Source organism: Sus scrofa, chromosome 13 (assembly GCF_000003025.6).
Source record: "Sus scrofa isolate TJ Tabasco breed Duroc chromosome 13, Sscrofa11.1, whole genome shotgun sequence".
NCBI lineage: Eukaryota > Metazoa > Chordata > Mammalia > Artiodactyla > Suidae > Sus > Sus scrofa.
In genome coordinates, this window is record NC_010455.5 from 111,093,732 (window position 1) to 111,113,854 (window position 20,123).

At 39.0% G+C, this 20,123-nt stretch overlaps 1 protein-coding gene across 1 annotated transcript in view; it reads right to left on the minus strand.

Annotated features, from left to right (window-relative positions):
* Positions 1 to 9,329, minus strand: part of TNFSF10 (tumor necrosis factor (ligand) superfamily, member 10) — an 81,109-nt gene extending 71,780 nt beyond the window's left edge. Inside the window, exon 1 of the mRNA XM_021068572.1 lies at positions 9,121 to 9,329. The gene's annotated coding sequence lies outside the window, so the exon portion shown is untranslated. The remainder of the gene's footprint in view (positions 1 to 9,120) is intronic.

A 20,123-nucleotide genomic window follows, 5' to 3' on the forward strand; every position in this document is an offset into this window, starting at 1 on the left:
CAAGATGGATTCCTATATTAGTCCACCAGGGCTACCATGACAAAACATCACGGACTGAGAGGTTTAAACTACAGAAATGTACTTCTCACAGTTCTGAAGACTAGAACTCAAAGATCAAGACATTGACAGGTTTGATTTTTTTTTTTTTCTGAGGCCTCTCTCCTGGGCGTGTAAGTGGCTACCTTCTTGCTGTGTACTCAAGTGGTCTTTCCTCTGGGTATATACATCTTGGTGTCTCTGTGTGTGTTCAAATTTTCTCTTGTTACAAAGACTCCAGTTAGATTGGATTAAGGCACAGCCTAATGGCTTCATTTTTACTTAAACTTTAAAAGTCCTATCTCCCTATATAGCTACATTCTGAGGCACTGGAGGTTAGGGCTTCAACATATGGATTTGAGGGGCACATGATCCATCCCATAATATTTTCCCCTCCCCAATTCGAGTCCTTCTTATATGCAAACTACATGCACCCCCAATCCCAACAGCCCAAAAGTCTAGACTCAGCATCAACTCTAAGTCCTAAATCTCATCTAAATAGCTAAATCAAGTGTGGGTGAGACTTGAGGTATGATTTATCCTGAAGCAAAATTCCCCTCCGGCTGTGAACCTGTGGAATCAGATAAGTTGTCTGCTTCCAAAATATACTGCTGGGGCAAGCATAGGATAGACATTCTTATTCCAAAAGAGAGAAATCAGAAAGAAGAAAGGGGTCACTAGGCCCAAGAGAGTCCAAAAGCAACTAAGGAAAATTCCACTAGATTTTAAGATTTAGAAACAATTCTCTTTAGCTCCATGCTCTGTCCTCCAGGCCTGCTGGATGGCACCTCTATCCTCTAGACTCACTGAAGCAACAGCATTGCTCCTGGGGCCCAGTACTGACCTGTCTGTATGCTGACCTCATAAGACAATTTGGAAGTATAACCTCTTCATTTTTCTGGGAAGATTTTGAGACATTTTGGCATAACTCTTCAAATGTTTGGTAGTATTCACAAGTGACGCCATCTGGTCTGGGATTTTCTTTGTTGTGAAGTTTTTGGTTACTGATTCAATTTTTTTACTAGTCATAGTTCCGTTCAGATTTTCATATTGTTTTTGTTTATTTGGTTGTTGTTTTGCCACACCCATGGCATGCGGAAGTTCCCAGGCCAGGGATTGAACTCATGACACAGCATTGACAACACTGGATCCTTAACTGCTGAACCACCAGGGAACACCCCCGACTTTCTGTTTCTTCGTGATCAGTCATGATAGGTTGCATATTTCTAGGTCTAGGACTTTATTCATTTCTTCTAGGTAATCTAATTTGTTGGTGTATAGCTATTCATAGTTCTCTATTATGATCCCTTATATTTCTGTAAGATCAGTTGTAATGTTTCCTGTTTCATTTATGATTTACTTCAGTGTTCTTGTTTTCCTTGACTAGATAAAATATTGTCAATTTTGCTTATCTTTTCAAAAAACAACTCACTTTTGATTTTCCTATTGTTTTTCTATTCTCTATTTCACTAGTTTCTGCTCTAATTCATAATTATTTTCCTCCTTGTGCTTACTCTGGGTTTAGTTTGTTCTTTTTCTAATTTCTCGAGATGTAAAATTATTTATTTATTTGAGGTCTTATTTTTCAATGTAGGTATTTATTAGTATAAATGTTCCTCTTTTCCTGCATCTCATAAGTTCTGGATGTTGTATTTTTATCTTTGTTTCAAGATATTTTTTAAGTTCCCTTTTGATTTCTCCTGTAATCCACTGGCTGATCAAGCGTATTAATTTTCAAAAATTTAATATTTGTAAATTTCCCACTTTTCCTTCCACTATTAAGTTTTAATTTTATCCTACTGTGGTCAGAAAAGGTACTTGATGTGATTTTAAGTATTAAATTTATTAAGACTTTTTTGTGACTAATATGTGATCTATTCCGAGGATGTCCTGTGCACACCTAAGAAGAATGTATATGCTGCTACTGTTGGATGGAATTTTCTACATTCATCTGTTATGTCTATTTGGTTTATAGTATTCTTCAAGTTCAGTGTTTCCTTGTTGATTTTTTTTTGTCTGGTTGTTCTAGCCATTACTAAAAACTGAGGTATTGAATTGGCTACTATTATTGTATTGCTGTCTATTTCTCTTTTAGTTCTATCAAGGTATGCTTTATATATTTAGGTGCTCTGATGTTGAATGGATATATACTATAATTGCTGTATCTTCCTGTTGAATTGATCTCTCATCATCATATAACATCCTTCTTTGTCTCTTGTGGCAGTTTTTGACTTAACCGTCTATTTTGCCTGATAAAATTATAGACTCTTGAGCTGTTTTCTAGTTATAATATTCATGGAATATCTTTTCTCATTTCTTTACCTGTAGTCTATGTGTGCCTTTAAATCCAAAGTGAGTTTCTTATAGATAGTATACAGTTGAACCTTGTTTTTTAATCCATTCAGCCACTCTGTCTTTTGCTCAGGGAGTTTAATTCATTTATGTTTAATGTGATTATTGCTAGGGAAGGATTTATTACTGCCATTTTGTTGTCTTCTGTTGGTTTTATAGTTCTTTCATCTTTTTTTCTCTTGCTGTCTTCATGTTTCTTTCTTTTCTTTTTTCTCTTTTTAGGGCTGCACCTGGGGCACATGGAATATCCCAGGTTAGGGGTCAAATCTGAGCTGCAGCTGCCAGCCTACACCACAGCCACAGTAACTCCAGATCCAAGCCACATCTGTGACCTACTCTGCAGCTTGTGGCAATGTTGGATCCTTAACTCACTTAGTGAGGGCAGTGATCAAACCCACACACTCACGGATACTAGTCAGGTTCTTAATGTGCTGAGCCACAATGGGAACTCCCTTTTTTTTTTTTTTTAATACTGTATGTGTTGATTTCTTTCTTTTTCTTCTGTGTAACTGCTAAAAATATTTTCTTTGTGATTGCCATAGGGATTACATAAATTGGCTTATAGTTAGAACAGTTTATTTTAAGCTTATGAGAAATTATTTTCAATTATATACAGACACTATACATTTTGACTTCTCCCCCCTCATGTGTTATTGATGTCACAGTTTACATCTATTTGTACTGTATATCCATTAACATTTTTATAGTTTTTAACGACTTTTGTCTTTTAGCTTTTATACTGAATTAAATGTGATTTATCCACCATTATTACAATGTTTTTATTTACCTATATATTTTTATTTATCAACACATTTTATACTTCCTTATGCTAACATTTTGCTATTTAATATCTTTTCATTTCAACTTGAAGAGGCCCCTTTAGTATTTCTCATAAAGTGGGTCTAATAATGATGAACTTCCCCAGCTTTTGTTTGTCTGGGAAAGTCTATCTCTTTTTCATTTTTGAAGAACAGTTTTGCTAAGTATAGTATTCTTAACTGGTAGTTTCTTTTCTTTCAATACTGTGAATATATTGTACCACTCCCTTCTGGCCTGCAAAGTTTCTGCTAAAAACTCTGCTGATAGTTATATGGAGATTCCCCTACATAAAACAAGTTGTCTTTCTCCTGCTGCTTTTAAAATCCTCTCCTTGTCTTTAACTTTTGACAATTTAATTACAACATGTCTCATTGCAGGTCTCTTTAGATTCATTTTATTCATCTTGTTTGGAACTCTCTAGGCTTCCTGGATCTGGAATGTGGTGGTTAAGTGCTTTCACCATTGACTGAAAAAAAAAGTCGACACAACCTGAACATCCATAATCATCAGGGTCAAATGGGAAGCATATTTCTGAGAGGAAAGAAATGAAGTAAAACTTTACCTCTTTTACAACTTGGCCACAAGCTAGCCTAGGTATTGAAAAAGCAAGTCAATATGAGATAATCCCTAATCCTAACAGTCTTGTGTTGCTAAAGAAGAAAAAAAAAAAATCACTGTTGGGAGTTCCTGTCGTGGCACAACGGTTAACAAATCTGACTAAGAACCATAAGGTTGCGGGTTCGATCCCTGCCCTTGCTCAGTGAGTTAAGGATCCAGAGTTGCTGTGAGCTGTGGTGTAGGTCACAGACGTGGCTTGGATCTGGTGTTGCTGTGGCTTCGCTGTAGGCTGGCAGCTACAGCTCCGATTAGACCCCTAGCCTGGGAACCTCCATATGCCACAGGAGCAGCTCTAGAAAAGGCAAAAAGACGAAAAAAAAAAATCACTGTATTATCTGCATTTGCATATAAGAAGAAGAAAAAAGAGGTTTTCTCTCAAACGCTATTTTAGGATTTTTAGCATCCAAGTTTTACTTTTAAAATTAATGTTAAATTGCTCTCACAAAAAAGGTATGAGTAGGAAACAAAGCAGAGAGAGAGAGAGAGAGAGGTGGGGGTAAGGAGGAGAATGTGATCTGGGGGATAGGAATGAGGTGGTTATGCTTGGGTCAATTTGCTACCCTGCCCTGGGTTCCCTGAGGTGGGGAAAGTTCCAGGAATAGACACTTCCTTGGGAGCCTTCAATTAACATTCTTTCCTACTAATTGGGCCTTTTTCAAATTATTAAGCAATTGTTTAACCATTCAGCAATGTTCAAATTCTCTTTCATTTCTTGATTACATCACACCAAACCAAAGAAAATGGACAAAGAAAACCAATAAATTTTTCTTCACATTTTGACAAGTGTATTAATCAAAGATCTAGATCTGAGAAATGGTTTGATAAAAGTGAAGTTGCAATTAGAAAACTGAAGGCCATAGAAACAACCTTATTGGTCTCTCCAGCGGGGTTTCAAGGTAACATATTTCCAGCAGAATGAATCACATATTATTATGGTTACCAGTCAAGTTGAAGTTGCTCTGGGTAAAAGAAATTTTGTTTTTCTTTCTACCAGCATGATTGTGAGAATGCCCCTGAAGCAGATAAGAGAAATGTTTACTACTGTTGCCTCCAACATTGATGTAAGACTTTGTTTTGCAGATATACTTAGGTCACCTTTCATGACATTAAGAACTTTCTCTTCAACACAAGAGATAAGTGAACAAAATGATTTAATTGATATTAAATAGAGGCTATTATTATCTTTTGCATGACCACTTTTTGATCTGAATGGAATCTATGAAAAATGTAAGCAAAACTGTATATACATTAAATGTGAAGAGAATTCTTCAAGCACAAAACCCAAGATCATGGCCAAAATGTAGAAGAAACAACAATAAAATAGTAACAAAAAAGCAGGCCCACATCTATTTTGATTTAAGTGATCCTAGAGAGAGTTACCACATCTAACATCAAGATGATAACAAATACTTATCCATTCTACCTCATGGGCACCCACAGGGCATATGGATGGGGGCCACTTCCACAATAAAATTTTTTTTTTCTACAGTGACTTGCAAAGCATTATGCATTATAAGTGCCTTATACTTTATATCTGTTCCTCCCACCTACTCTGGAAAATAAGGGTTGCTCTATCTTTTTTTAAAAAAAAAAAAAGTTATTATTTTTTTATCTTTAGGGCCGTGCCTGCGGCATTTGGAAGTTCCTGGGCTAGCGGTCGAATCTGAGCTGCAGCTGCTGGCTTACACCACAACCACAGCATCGCCAGATCCGAACTTCATTTGCAACCTACACCACAGCTTGCAGCAATGCTGGATCCTTAATCCACTGAGCAAGGCTAGCGATTGAACTGGCATCCTCAAGGATATTAGTTAGGTTCTTAACCTGCTGAGTCACAACGGGAACTCCTCTCTCTCCCTTATACAAGAGAAAACAAAACTCATAAACTCTAGGTAGTTTATCCAAAGTGTTAGTGAATGAGCTGAGACCATAAGACTGAGAAAAACAGGATATTCCTCAACAAGAGGTCTAGGGAATTGACTTTGGATTAATGCTACTTTCATGTGATTGTTTTACTTGACAAAATCCAGATGAAAAAGCAGAAAGGCTTACTCTTTCACATATTAAATAATTTTTCTTGGGAAATACTAAAAGGGTAGTAATTATTAAAAATATTAGCAACCATTTATATTCACTTAAGTGTTTTCCCAGTTTATATAATACTTTCTCACATATATTCTCTGCCGGGATGTTTTCTGATTTTTTACTTTTGGTTGCTAACAAATATGAATTTATTGTCTCCTTTGTAAGCCCCAACAAAGCAAACTGAAATATAAAGGAGAAACAAACAGAAAAGAACTTTTACCACATAACTTTAACCAACTGACCGAAGTTAATATCACCAGTAAAAGGACAAATGAACATCATGTGCTTCCTGGTTCAAGGTGCTGAGAAGAACACAGCAACACCTGAGTGATACTCCTGACACAGACAAACCCTAATCTAATGGTGAGACAATGTCAGACAAACACAAACGGAGGGACATTCTATAAAATAACTGGTCTGCTCTTCAAAAGTGTTAGTGTCATAAAACAGGAAATCTGAGGAATTGTTTCAGATTAGTGGAGTTTGTGTGTGTGTGTGTGTGTGTGTGTGTGTCTTTTTAGGGCCACACCAGCAGCATATGGAGGTTCTCAGGCCTACGCCAGAGCCACAGCAATGCAGGATCTGAGCTAAGTCTGAGACCACACCACAGCTCACAGCAATGCCAGATCCTTAACCCACTGAGCAAGGCCAGGGATCGAAACTTCGTCCTCATGGATGCTAGTCAGATTCGGTTCCACTGAGCCACAACGGGAACTCCACATTAGTGGGGACTTAAAAGACATGATCACCAAATGCAGTGCATGATCCAAGATTTTGATTTACTGTAAAAGCCATTATTGGAATAACGTCATATCTGTATACTAGGTAGCAGTGTATCAGTGTTAATTTCCTGATTTTGATTACTGCTGTGTGACTATATAAATGAATGCACTAAGGCATTTAGTTGTGATGGGTATCATGCCTGAAATTTATTTCAAAATATTTCAGAATATATACTGAGAAAGAAAAAAAATAAAGCAAATACACTAAAATGTTAACATGTGGGGAATTTGGATGAAGCACATTCAGGAATTCTTTGTAATAATCTTGCAAGTTCTCTGTATACAGAAATTCTATCGAAATGAAAAAAAATTTACAGCACCTATGCAGATTGATCTTAGGAAGTTTTCCTCTCTTCTCCCTCTTATGCCTTTCTAGACTCAGACAGGGAATTGGCTATTTTTCCAAGGAGTTCTGGTTTATTTTTGTGGAAAGATGGTTATTATAAACCATAGTATGTGTACTAAGTATACAGAGTAATTGTATTCCATCTGGGATACCATTGTTAGAACACGATTTTAGTGGATAGTCCTAAGAAAGACACTTTTTTCCTCTCATAAGGCATGACTTTATATTGATTTTCTAAATTCAGTTCTAACACTATTGCATTATCACTTAATTTTCTGTAGTTGACTCTACTTCTCTTATGCTAAAAAAACCTTGACTTTTAAAAAAATAAATATTATTGCTGATTAGTGGTACCTAACAATAAAAAGAAAATAATTCCAAAAAAATAACACCACTAATATAAACAATAAGATGACAGGATGAAATTCAACATGTTCTTTTAGTTGTTTTTGCCCTTAGAATACATCTCACTATGGATATATTCTCAACTTATTTTGGTCTACAGTCAGTCACTCACAAACCATCATTTCTACTTGTTTCAGAAACACATTTAATGTGTGATTGTTTCTGCTCCTTTTCAATTTGAGGTTGTTCATATTCTTACAGGTGACCATTCTCAGACTTTAGAAGATTTTAATTTTTCTTCAGAGGAGAGCAAATGTCGCTTAAGAGATAGGAAAGAAAAATTCAGCTACTGAATCTCCTAAGTTCTGTGTATAAATTTCTTTTAAGCTACCATTTGGTCCATCATTAGTAACTAAATGAATGATATGTGTAAGATTCAAATGCGTTAAGTCCCAGCCGGGCAAACCAATTCTGCCTTTAATATTCTATAGTTATAAAATAAGTTAATATTATATCTAAACTCCTGTGGAAATATTTTTTAAATCTACAAAACAAAGATTACTTCACATGTAAAGGCCAAGTTGCTTCCAGTTAATACTTATTCAAATGTCAGCATTAATGCTACTTGCTAGATTCAGAGTCTTTGATATAAGCAATTGCTCTATCCTCTGCCTTTTGCAATCTAGACTTCCTCTGAGGATAAAGCTACTCCATGTTACCTAGTTCTAGTTTCCAACTATGGAAATCAAATTTCCAAGAGAATGAGTCCATTATTTCATGAGTGGCTCTTCCTAATTGTTTTGAAATTTTAGAGACAATGCCTTGAAGGCTCAACCTGATGTATGGGATCCTGGGAGTTTGCGGGGATGTTAACTGGGAGGCCCCTGAGGATTCAGAACAGGGGGAGGGTCTAGGGCTTTGGAGAGCAGAGGAGATAAGCCTAAGTGAGCAGAATTATGTTCCTGTCAAGGGGAGGATGGGGTGGAGACCAGAGTATAGTCTTGGGGTCCATTTTCCAGAAGGATTTTACAGGTACTTGAGGAGGTGTCACTGAGATTTTTTTTCTTTGAGGTCCTCAATGAAGTCTTGAGTTTTATTTCCCCCAACTACACACACACAAACCATATTGCCAATCCCTCTAGGCAAGAAAAGCATTTTCCACGACTTTCCTTAGGTGTTTCAAGATCTACCAAAGGAAAACTATAGTTTGAAATTATTTCTGTTTTATCTATTCCAAATTGGTGACCATGATCATCCTGCATAGATGAGCACAGGCAGGCCTTCCTTTTAAATTTATGCACTGGGTATGTTTATTGTAAGTAGTTTGACCTCAGGATGCAATCTGTACACCATTTTTCTTACACATCTTTCAGAACAGACTTGAGGTGGAGTAACACAGAAGTTAGGCAGATGGGCAGACAAAAAGCCCAATTTTTCTTTCCCTTCTTTAGATGACAGAGCTTTTTTATCTGAATACAGTGCAGGATTAGAGCTCAGCCATGGAAAGCAAGCAAAAAACACAAGCAAGACTTCTTTCTTTGGTCCCACCTGATGGGTAAAAGTAGCTGCCTACTGACTAAGAAAAAAATGACCTCAAATTCAGAACAGGACAGTCCCTGTTTTTGGCCATTCCCTAACAAGTATTCTTTTAACAGACAAACCCACTCCAAATATTAAAATTCTAAATGAAAAGAAAAAAAAAACAAACAAAACAAACCCATTCAAGCAAGAATTTACCTTGCTGCCGTTTCTCATCTGGCAATCACTTCTGCTGGATTTTGATAGGAATTGCTCCAAATCTTCCAAAGCTAAAAAAAAAAATCGTTGTAAAATGTGAAAATTAAGATCATCGAGTCAAAATTTCAGGGTAAGGAAGTGACTTGATTTGCTAGTCTACTTGGTATCTTCAAGTGGTAACTGCTCTTTTAAACGTCCTTTAGCTGAGTTCCCTGAGCAGGTGGTTAAGGAACTCTTAATGAGAACTATCTTTCTTTGTGATAAGGCTTCCCCACCCTGCCCAGAGTTTTCTTCTTCTCAGGGAAGAGCAAGGCCACTGCTTGGCAGCACTACATCAATGGGCAAGTTAATAAAATAACTCCTTTCCCAAGACACTTGACTTCTTTTGTTGGAAAACTGATGTAACAAATCTACAGTGTGTACTCTATGAATGGCACCCCCAAGCAGGCAGGATCCTGGGTGGGGAGTCTGGTCTGGGGTAGTGCAAGCCCACTGGTGGATGAAACTTGGTCCTGAGGTAGCTGGCTGTGGGTCCATGGGTCCAGTGTCAGTCCACTGGTGGGTTAGCTGGGTCCTGGGTGCCTATCAGAGAGTGGGGGTAGGGGGGTTGCTCACAGGGCCGTATAGCTACTGACAGCCTGCTGGTAGGTGGGGCTGTGTCCCTGCCACAGCTGGCTGCTTGGCCTGGGGGCAGGGTGAGGGTCAGGTGGGGTGTCCCAGGATGGGTGCCTACCAGCTGGTGGGTGGGCCTGGGTGCCAGCTGGTAATAGAGGAAGGACTGCCTGTTATCACCCAGTGTCCTTGCCAGATGGCTGCTACCAGCATCCATGTCTCCATGGGTGAGCTTTGATTCCCTCCTGCCTCTCCCATAGGCTCTTCATCAGCAAGTGAGTCTGATGCAGCCTCCTTTCAAATTACTGCTTCTGGAGTCCCGTCGTGACGCAGTGCTTAACGAATCCGACTAGGAACCATGAGGTTGCGGGTTCGGTCCCTGCCCTTGCTCAGTGGGTTAACGATCCGGCGTTGCCGTGAGCTGTGGTGTAGGTTACAGACGCGGCTCGGATCCCGCGTTGCTGTGGCTCTGGCATAGGCTGGCAGCTACAGCTCCGATTAGACCCCTAGCCTGGGAACCTCCATGTGCCGCGGGAGCGGCCCAAGAAATGGCAAAAAGACAAAAAAAAAAAAAAAAAAAAAAAATTACTGCTTCTGCCCTGGATCTCAGAGTGAACGAGTGCTTTTAAGAGCAGAGTTTCTGGAGTTCCTGCCATGGCACAGCGGAAACGAAGGTTGTGGGTTCCATCCCTGGCCTCGGTCTGTGGGCGTTGCCATGAGCTGTGGTGGGTCGAAGATGTGGCTGGGATCTGGCCTTGCTGTGGCCCTGGTGTAGGCTGGCAGCTGTAGCTTCGATTAGACCCCTAGCCTAGGAACCTCCATATGCCACCGGTGCGGCCCTAAAATGCAAAAGAAAAAAAAAGCAGAGTTTCTGTTTCCTACAGGCCCCTGGCCCTCCTGAAAGTAACCTCTACTGGCCTTCAAAGCCAGGTGTTCTGGGGGTTCACCTGTCCAGTGCAGGACCCGGGGGCTGGGGAGCCCAGTGGGAGGCTCGGACCCCTAGCTCCTACAGGAAAACCTTTACCATTGTGATTAGCCTTCCGCTTGTGGGTCACCTACCTGGGAGGATGGATCTTGCCTACACCGTGCCTTGGCTGCTCCTGCTATCTTATTGTGGTTCCTTCTTTATAGCTTCAGTTATAAATCTTTTCTGCTAGTCTTCAGGCTGTTTTCATTCACAGTTGCTCTGTAAATAGCGGAGATTTTGGCATGCCTGTGGGAGGAGGTGAGCTCACAGTCTTCTAACTCCGCCATTTTGGCCACGCCCCTACTCCTATACTTCTTGGTTACAGCTCCCAAGTGGGCTTTAGCAACCGGGATCAAAACAGGGTGTTGGGAAAGGCAGTCTTGAGCATGCAGTTTTTTGAGCTCCACTCAGTCACAGGAGAATGGACTTTACTAAGAGATAGGAAGCCCACACACCTGTGCTGGGTTTATCACCTCATGTGGGAATAGCTTTTCCTGTTTCAGACTCACAGGTGCGCTCTTTGGTTTTGCTTCTGCGCGTCTGTCAGTGCCCTCAGGCACACTCCCCACTTTCTGTAAATCAAAGCCCACAGCTGTGTGATTGGAGTCTGGGTCTTTCTACAGCAGCACAAAAATAGAGTACGTGCAACCATGCTACCTGAATTGGCTGTCAAGTGGAACAGTTGGCCCTTGGGTCCACTGCAAGCAAGGAGATGGATTTTATAGAAACTTCCCTCCTCTTGCGATAAATAAATGCTGTGCCACTTAAGCTTGGTGTGTGCATTGTCTCTTCTCAGTGACCTCAAATCATGCACACGTTTCTTGCCTTTTAACCTTGGCCCTACTCAGGTTATGCTCTATCCTGTAAACTCACCCTGAGCCACCAGTGGTCCTCCAGATGGTGTGATAGTCTGAATAATGGCCCCTCAAAGATGTTAATGTCTTAATCCCCAGAAACTCTCAATACGTTACTTAACATGGTAAAAGGGACTTTGCAGTCAGAGTTCAATTAAGGATCTTGAGTTAAGGAGATGAGCTTGGATTATCCAGGTGGGCCCACTGCAATCAGTGTAACAAGAGAGAGGCAGGAAGGTGAAAATTGTGCAGATATGATAACAGATACAAAGGGAGAAAAAGGAGATGTGATGAGAGGCCACAAATCAAGGAATGCAGTTAGCCTCTAGATGCTGGAAAAGGCAACAGATTCCCTCCTACGGCCTTAAGAAGGAACTGGTCTAGCCACCATTTGAACTGCTGACCTCCAGAAATATAAGATAATATGTCTGAGCTGTTTAAAGCCATTAAATTTGTAGCACCAATAGAATGCTAAAACACACAGCCAACATCCAGCCCCAAGGATAAAACAAGGCCAGAAGTTTCTTTCCAACAGGCAAATTATGGCAGGAAGAAGGGAGCTAAGATTTACTGAGTGCCCTAGCATGTAAGTAAAAGGCTACACATTTAACACATGCCTTCTGCTTGGTATGACTGTGTAACAAGCAGGGACTTGAAGAAATTCAGTAGCCCAGGGCCTGGGAGGGATCCAACTCCACTATAACTCTTGCTGGATGGCTTTACATTTCTGGACTTCATTGAACCTCACTCCAAGGTTAGTGCAAAATACTGGCACTAACCTTGCAGTGTTGTTCTGAGAATAAGAAATACATATCCAAAGTACCTGTGATTAAGTATTATTATTAGTTATTATTATCACACGAGCAAAGCATGGTGGATCCACATAGTTTCTGTGACTGCATTAAGGCTACACCTGGGTTTTGAGCAGTTCCCCTTTGTTTCCTGGTTCACTAGCTGCTCTTTGTCACTATGGCCCATCCATTGTGGGCCTGGCTCCACTGCAGCATTTAAATCCGTAGTAGCTCTTTACTCTCATCTTAATACCAGAAGGTCTCAAAATTTCTCCTCCCCTTCCCCTGGCTCGAAACATTGGATTTCACTACTTGTTGCTCAGAGGGTGCTTGGGCAAAAGCAGATTATAAATGGGTAATGGTATTTGCAAGGTCTTCACAGTTTATGAGCTGTTGCTTCCTCCATGCTTTGAATTATCCTTCAGTGTTGTCAGGCATCTGCCTCTTCTGCTCTTGAGCAAGACTGTCCATTCTTGCTGTGCTCAAGAAGCAGGTTAGCCAAAGACTGTTGTTTCTGGCCTCCAGTCTATCTTACTAGAGAAATCACCTCCTAATGTGGCAGAATATATAAGAATGCATGAAAGATATTTCAAAGAGTTTTAAATAAGGTAGATCAATTTTGCCTGTGAGATGTTCTTTCAGAGGCTAAATGGTGAAGCAACATTTTTGGAGCTAGGCAAAATACTACTTACAACCTGGATGAACTTGAGAAAGTTATTTAACCTCCCTATCAATTTATCTATCTATCTATCTATATACTCAGAAATGACATTCCACCTGGGAATATTGTATAAATTATATGTGCAATAAAAGTGCTTAGTAAATATTCATTTTCTTTCTTTTGTTCGTTTATGTGTGCTTATTTTCAATTTTTACTTCTTTCCTGTTTCTATTTTGACTATTGTTTAGATGTATCCTCAGTTTTGCTTTGCCTTGATTGTGGGTGTGGCAAAATGAATAAAAAGAAACAATAACCATAAGAAGGATATAGACAACTAGTATTTGTTGTGGTCATCACGTAGAATAATCATTTATATATAGAAATGAATAATTTTTTTTAAAAAATGCTATATATACCTATAACTGGGTCAATTTGCTGTATAGCAGAAATGAACATTATAAATTAACTATAATTAAAAATAAAAAAACAAAACCAAAAAATATTTTTTGTTATTGCAAATACATGAAAATTACAACTACATACTCTACTCACCTGAAGGGATTTTTAAGAACTCCTTAATGTATAGATATAAGAGCATATTATAACAGCCTTCTTACTTGAGTTACTTCTCATAGTGAAACCACAGAGAAACGAAAACGATACCTAGAAGAAAATATGAAAAGAAACAGCTCGTGTTTTTTCCTGGAATAGAATTTGAATTAAACTCACGAGGAAGTTTGCTTTATCTCAGCAATCAAGCTGCATGAAAATAAAAGTCATGTAATTCAGTTGGCAAGGAACTTAACTGTGAATGAGTCAGCAACATAATTTTACTTATAGTAAAATGACATTATTTCTTCTCAAGTGCAGTAAAGATTTTCAGTTACCCTCACAGGTTTGTATACCTTATTAATTCAAACTTCCCTAGATCATACAAAATTGATATTGTGACTGGATTTCACATTCCATAGGAGTAAACCTTTCAATTACCAACTGCAATATGGAATATGAAACCATCAAATATTATGTGTGGCATATTGACTTCATTTCAAAAGCTGCATGATGAATAATCACATGAAATGGATTTTTCCAGAATCCTTGATCAAGTCACTCCAAGCTTTTCCCCTCAACATGCCTGGGTTTTTCTGCCTGTGCAACACTTTGCTTCCATGGAAAATATGAGGTTTTGGTGAAAGATTCAGATTACCAAAGGTTTGAAACATTCATGAACATGCCTGAACATCACACTTGAAACTCATCCTAGCCATGAAAAGATTACTACCTTTCCTTCCATTTCAGCTTCATCCAAAGCATAAAATAAAATTTGCAATTTCCCTGGTGGCTCAGCGGGTTAAGGATCTGTAGTTTGCACTGCTGTAGCTCTGGTTACTGCTGTGGTGTGAGTTCGATCCCTAGTCCAGGAAGTTCCGCATGCCACAGGTGCAGGCAAAAAAAAGTCATGAGTCTTAATTTTGGATTTCTCTTATGGCACAGAGGGTTAAGGATCCAGTATTGTCACTGTGGCAGTTTGGGTCACCGTTGTGGCATAGGTTCAATCCCGGTCCTGGGAACATCCATATGCCATGGGGGTGGACAAAAATTTTTTTTTTTTAATTTTTGAGACACTAGTTATTTTTCACATACATGAAAATTAATATAAGTATTAAAATTAATATAAATGATTGCTTACAACCAAGAATCATCTCATGGAGCACTAGTGACATGCATACAAACTTTTGGAAACAATGCACTAAAGTTGTTTCAGCCATGGGCAGACAAGTGGCTTTCCAAGGAGAGAGCAGTTTGAATTTTGCTCAGAAAGGAACATTATTTCTTCCAAGTATGGCTTAACCAGGGTAATATAAGTCCAAAGATCCTGGTAACCATCTGACCACCACAATGGAGAGAGCTAGCCATTGTGAGAATGAGGTCAACATGGAGTTGGTGGCTGGGGAGGATCTGACCGCATCTTTTAACCACTTGGATATATTTAATCCTGATTTCAGTCTCATCCTCAAGCTTTTCAGTTGTATAGTTGATACATTCTCATTTTCAATCGAGTCAATTTGAGTTGGGTTTCTGAATGACTCAAAAGATCTTTTTTTTTTTTCCTCCTTGTAAATCTATTCTAAATTGTGTCTGATAATCCCAAGCTCCCAATCCCTCCCAGTCCCTCCCTCTCCTGTCAGGCAGCCACAAGTCTCTTCTCCAAGTCCATGATTTTCTTTTCTGAGGAGATGTTCATTTGTGCTGGATATTAGATTCCAGTTATAAGTGGTATCATATGGTATTTGTCTTTGTCCTTCTGGCTCATTTCACTCAGTATGAGAGTCTCTAGTTCCATCCATGTTGCTGAAAATGGCATTATGTCATTCTCTTTTATGGCTGAGTAGTACTCCATTGTGTATATATACCTCATCTTCTGAATCCAATCATCTGTCGATGGACATTTGGGTTGTTTCCATGTCCTGGCTATTGTGAATAGTGCTGCAATGAACATGCGGGTGCACGTGTCTCTTTTCAGTAGAGTTTTGTCCGGATAGATGCCCAAGAGTGGGATTGCGGGGTCATATGGAAGTTCTATGTATAGATTTCTAAGGTATCTCCAAACTGTTCTCCATAGTGGCTGTACCAGTTGACATTCCCACCAACAGTGCAGGAGGGTTCCCTTTTCTCCACAGCCCCTCCAGCACTTGTTATTTGTGGATGTATTAATGATGGCCATTCTGACTGGTGTGAGGTGGTATCTCATGGTAGTTTTGATTTGCATTTCTCTTATAATCAGCGATACTGAGCATTTTTTCATGTGTTTGTTGGCCTTCTGTGTATCTTCCTTAGAGAACAGTCTATTCAGGTCTTTTGCCCATTTTTCCATTGATTGATTGGCTTTTTTGCTGTTGGGTTGTATAAGTTGTTTATATATTCTAGAGATGAAGCCCTTGTCCGTTGCATCATTTGAAACTGTTTTCTCCCATTCTGTAAGTTGTCTTTTTGTTTTCTTTTGGGTTTCCTTTGCTGTGCAAAAGCTTTTCAGTTTGACGAGGTCCCACGGGTTTATTTTTGCTCTAATTTCTATTGCTTTGGGAGACTGACCTGAGAAAATATTCATGATGTTGTTGTCAGAGAGTGTTTTGCCGATGTTCTCTTCTAGGAGTTTGATGGTGTCCTGTCGTATATTTAAGTCTTTCAGCCATTTGGAGTTTATTTTTGTGCATGGTGTGAGGGTGTGTTCTAGTTTCATTGCTTTGCATGCAGCTGTCCAGGTTTCCCAGCAATGCTTGCTGAATAGACTTTCTTTCTCCCATTTTATGTCCTTGCCTCCCTTGTCAAAGATTAATTGACCATAGGTGTCAGGGTTTATTTCCGGATTCTCTATTCTGTTCCATTGGTCTGTCTGTCTGTTTTGATACCAGTAGCACACTGTTTTGATGACTGTGGCTTTGTAGTATTTCTTGAAGTCTGGGAGAGTTATGCCTCCTGCTTGGTTTTTGTTTCTCAGGATTGGTTTGGCGATTCTGGGTCTTTTGTGGTTCCATATAAATGTTTGGATTGTTTGTTCTAGTTCTGTGAAAAATGTCCTGGGTCATTTGATAGGGATTGCATTGAATCTGTAGATTGCTTTGGGTACTATGGACATTTTTACAATATTGATTTTTCCAATCTATGAACATGGAATATCTTTCCATTTCTTTACATCTTCTTTGATTTCTTTGATTAAAGTTTTATACTTCTCGGCATATAGGTCCTTTACCTCTTTGGTCAGGTGTATTCTGAGGTATTTGATTTTGTGAGGTGCAATTTTAAAAGGTATCGTATTTTTGTATTCCTTTTCTAATAGTTCATTGCTGGTATACAGAAATGCAACTGACTTCTGAATGTTAATCTTATATCCTGCTACTTTGCTGAATTTATTAATCGGTTCAAGTAGTTTTGGGGTTGAGTCCTTAGGGTTTTCTATGTATTGATCATGTCGCCTGCATACAGTGACAAAGATCTTAACAACTGTAGAAGCTAGTCTATGGTTCAGACTAGCTAAAGTGCAGACCTAAATTATGGTGCAACACAACATATATCATGAGGCAGTGAAAACTTCTCTATCCTGGCTAAGAAGAGATGATCCTGATAGGTGGGAGCAAAACAGCTGACTAAACTGTCACTTTTTTTTTTTTTCAAATAGACTTTATTTTTTAAGCAGTTACAGATTCACAATAAAATTGAGCAGAAAGTGGAGAGTTCTCATATACCTCTCCTCCCATACATGCACAATTTCCATGCTGTCAGTACCCCACACTATAGTGGTGCATTTGTTACAATTGATAAACCTACACTGATGCTTATTTCTAACCCAGAGTCCATAGTTTACATTACAGTATATATAACTCTCAGTGTTGTAGATCGTATGGGTTTTGACAGATGTATATGATGTATGCCCACCATTCCAGCATCAGAGTAGTTAGTTTCACTGTCCTAACAATCCTAACAGGACAGTGTCAATACTCTATCTTCTCATCCCTCCCTCCTCACTAACCCTCGACAAGCACTGAACTTTTTACTGGCTCTGTGGCTTTGTTTTTTCCAGAATGTCATATAGCTGGAAGCATAGAGTATGTAGCTTCTGTAGATTGACTTCCTTCACTTAGTAATATGCATTTAAGTTTTTTCTCTCTTTTTATGGCTTAATACCTCATTTCCTTTTAGTGCCAAATAATATTCCATGTCTGGATGGACCACAGTTTATTTATTCACTCACCTACTGAAGGACGTCTTGGTGGATTTCAACTTTTGGCAGTTATGAATAAAGCTGCTATAAATATCTGTGTACAGATTGTTGTGGACAAACACTTTCAATTCACTTGGGGAAAGAACAAGAAGTGGGATTGCTGACTCATATGGTAAGAGTATGCTTAGTTCTGCAAGAAATTGCCAAGCTGACTTCCAAAATGACTGTACCATTTTGTATTCCTACCAGGAGTGAATGAGAATTCCTACTGCTCCATGTCCTTCTCAACATTTTGTGTGTTCAGTGTTTTGGATTTTGGTCATTCTAATAGGTGTATAATGGTATCTTGTTATTATTTTAATTTTCAATTTCCTAATGATGGGACATTAAACATTATTTCATATGCTAATTTGCTGTCTGTATATCTTCTCCGGTAAGGTGTCTATTCAGGTCTTTTGCCCAGTTTCCAAACAGGTTATTTGTTTTCTTATGTTGAGTTTTAAGAGTTCTTCATAAAATTTGGATAACCATCTTTTATCAAATATACCTTCGGCAAATATTTTCTCCCTACCTTTTTTTGTTTGTTTGTTTGTTTATTTGTTTTAATAAAATCATAGCACAACCCTGTACCAAGTGTTGATCTGGGGGGGGCAGGATGTTAGGTGTATTGACTACTTCCTGCAAACTTTAGTTAAGCCATACAAGTGACAAGTTTCTATCACTTTTTTTCAGTGTGGACCTTCTGAAAGGTAGCAAAAGAGGAAATACAGCTTTTCTTAGAAAGATACATTTCACCTATGACCTCAACCCAATATAGCCAAATGGCAGATGGGCTGGAGCTTTGCAGAGTTAGAAAAACTGGATTCTCTGCATTAAACTAAAGTCAGAGGAAGCAAATAAAGGGGAATGTTGTATATAAGCTTGAGACCTGGAGGAGTCTGGTTCTTCAGCCCCTAACACATCCTTTTGGGCTCTTTTTATCAACGAAGATGATCATAATTACCCCCATTGTAAAAACCTTCCCAGGAGTTCCCGTTGTGGTGCAGTAGAAATGAATCCGACTTGGAGCCATAAGGTTGCAGGTTTGATCCCTGGCCTCACTTAGTGGGTTAAGGATCCGGTATTGCCATGAGCTATGGTGTAGGCAGCAGATGTGGCTTGGATCTGGCGTTGTTGTGGCTGTGGTGTAGGCTGGCAGCTATAGGCCCAATTAGATGCCTAGCCTAGGAACCTCCATGTGCTGTGGGTGTGGCCATAAGAACCCAAAAAAAAAAAAAAAAAAAAAACACACACAAAAAACAAACCATTCCATGATGTGGAAAATGGGGTAAGGGGAAGGTGAATGGTTCTCCAATTCAGGCTGTAGTTTTCCATTGCCAAGAGGCCCGCTGCCAAACTGAATGCTGAAACTTACAGAATGGATGAAGCTCTAGTACCTGTTGCTATATGACAGAATCCCTCAGATTTAGCTCTTGATTTAAGAACCACAAGTCATCAAGATCTATGGAACTGAAAAAATAAAAACCAACAGAGGCTGATAGACTTAGAAGAGAAGCTCAAAACTGTTACTCAAGAAAGCAAAATCCTGCAAGAATACAAGGTATGGTAAAACCCCCAAGTTTCAGAATCCACAGCAACTGGAAAGAGTACATCCCCCAGAAAGTGAGTTCTCCCTGATCTCATCTCAGTCAAGGCCAGGTATGTATAGCTGGTGTTAACATCAAGGCATTGGTGCCTATGCTCTGCCAGTTATTAAAAATTTTGAACAATGTCTAATTGGGAGGGAGACTGATTTAAATTGTCCTTTGAATATATTTTTTTGTTCATGAACTATCATCTTTCTGAATATAATTGACTCCTACATGGCTTCAAGTAGTTATAACTCTAAACTATAATCAAATAGTGGAAAAGTGTAGATTTTTAACCTAAAGTACAAAACCAAAATAAAAAGAGCACAGTGCTCAAGGAGGGCTTGAGCAAGCCACTGGTCCTAATTTTCTGTATATGAGAAATGAAAGGGTTAGAATACTTTCCTTTCCAAAGTTTACTTGGGATAAGGGAAAGCAAAAGTGAAAGCTAAGTAAAAAGAAACATTACTTATAAATGTGGCTAATTCTAAGAAATCAGGCATCAGCTCAAAATCTGGCAAGAGCTCTTGGCTTGAATAAACGCATACATGTTCAAACATACACCCATAATCACTCTTCCACACAAACAGGCAGACGCATGCAATGAAAAAGCATCTCATGAAAGTACCTCATTTTATTTAAACTCAAAAAAGTGTGAGTGAATTCATGAGATAGTGTTACAGGCATTTTTTTTTTTTTCCTTCTGGGGTCTGGCCCTATATACACTGATCCTTCTCAGACTAAACTGAGAATAGTTAAGGCAAATTTTG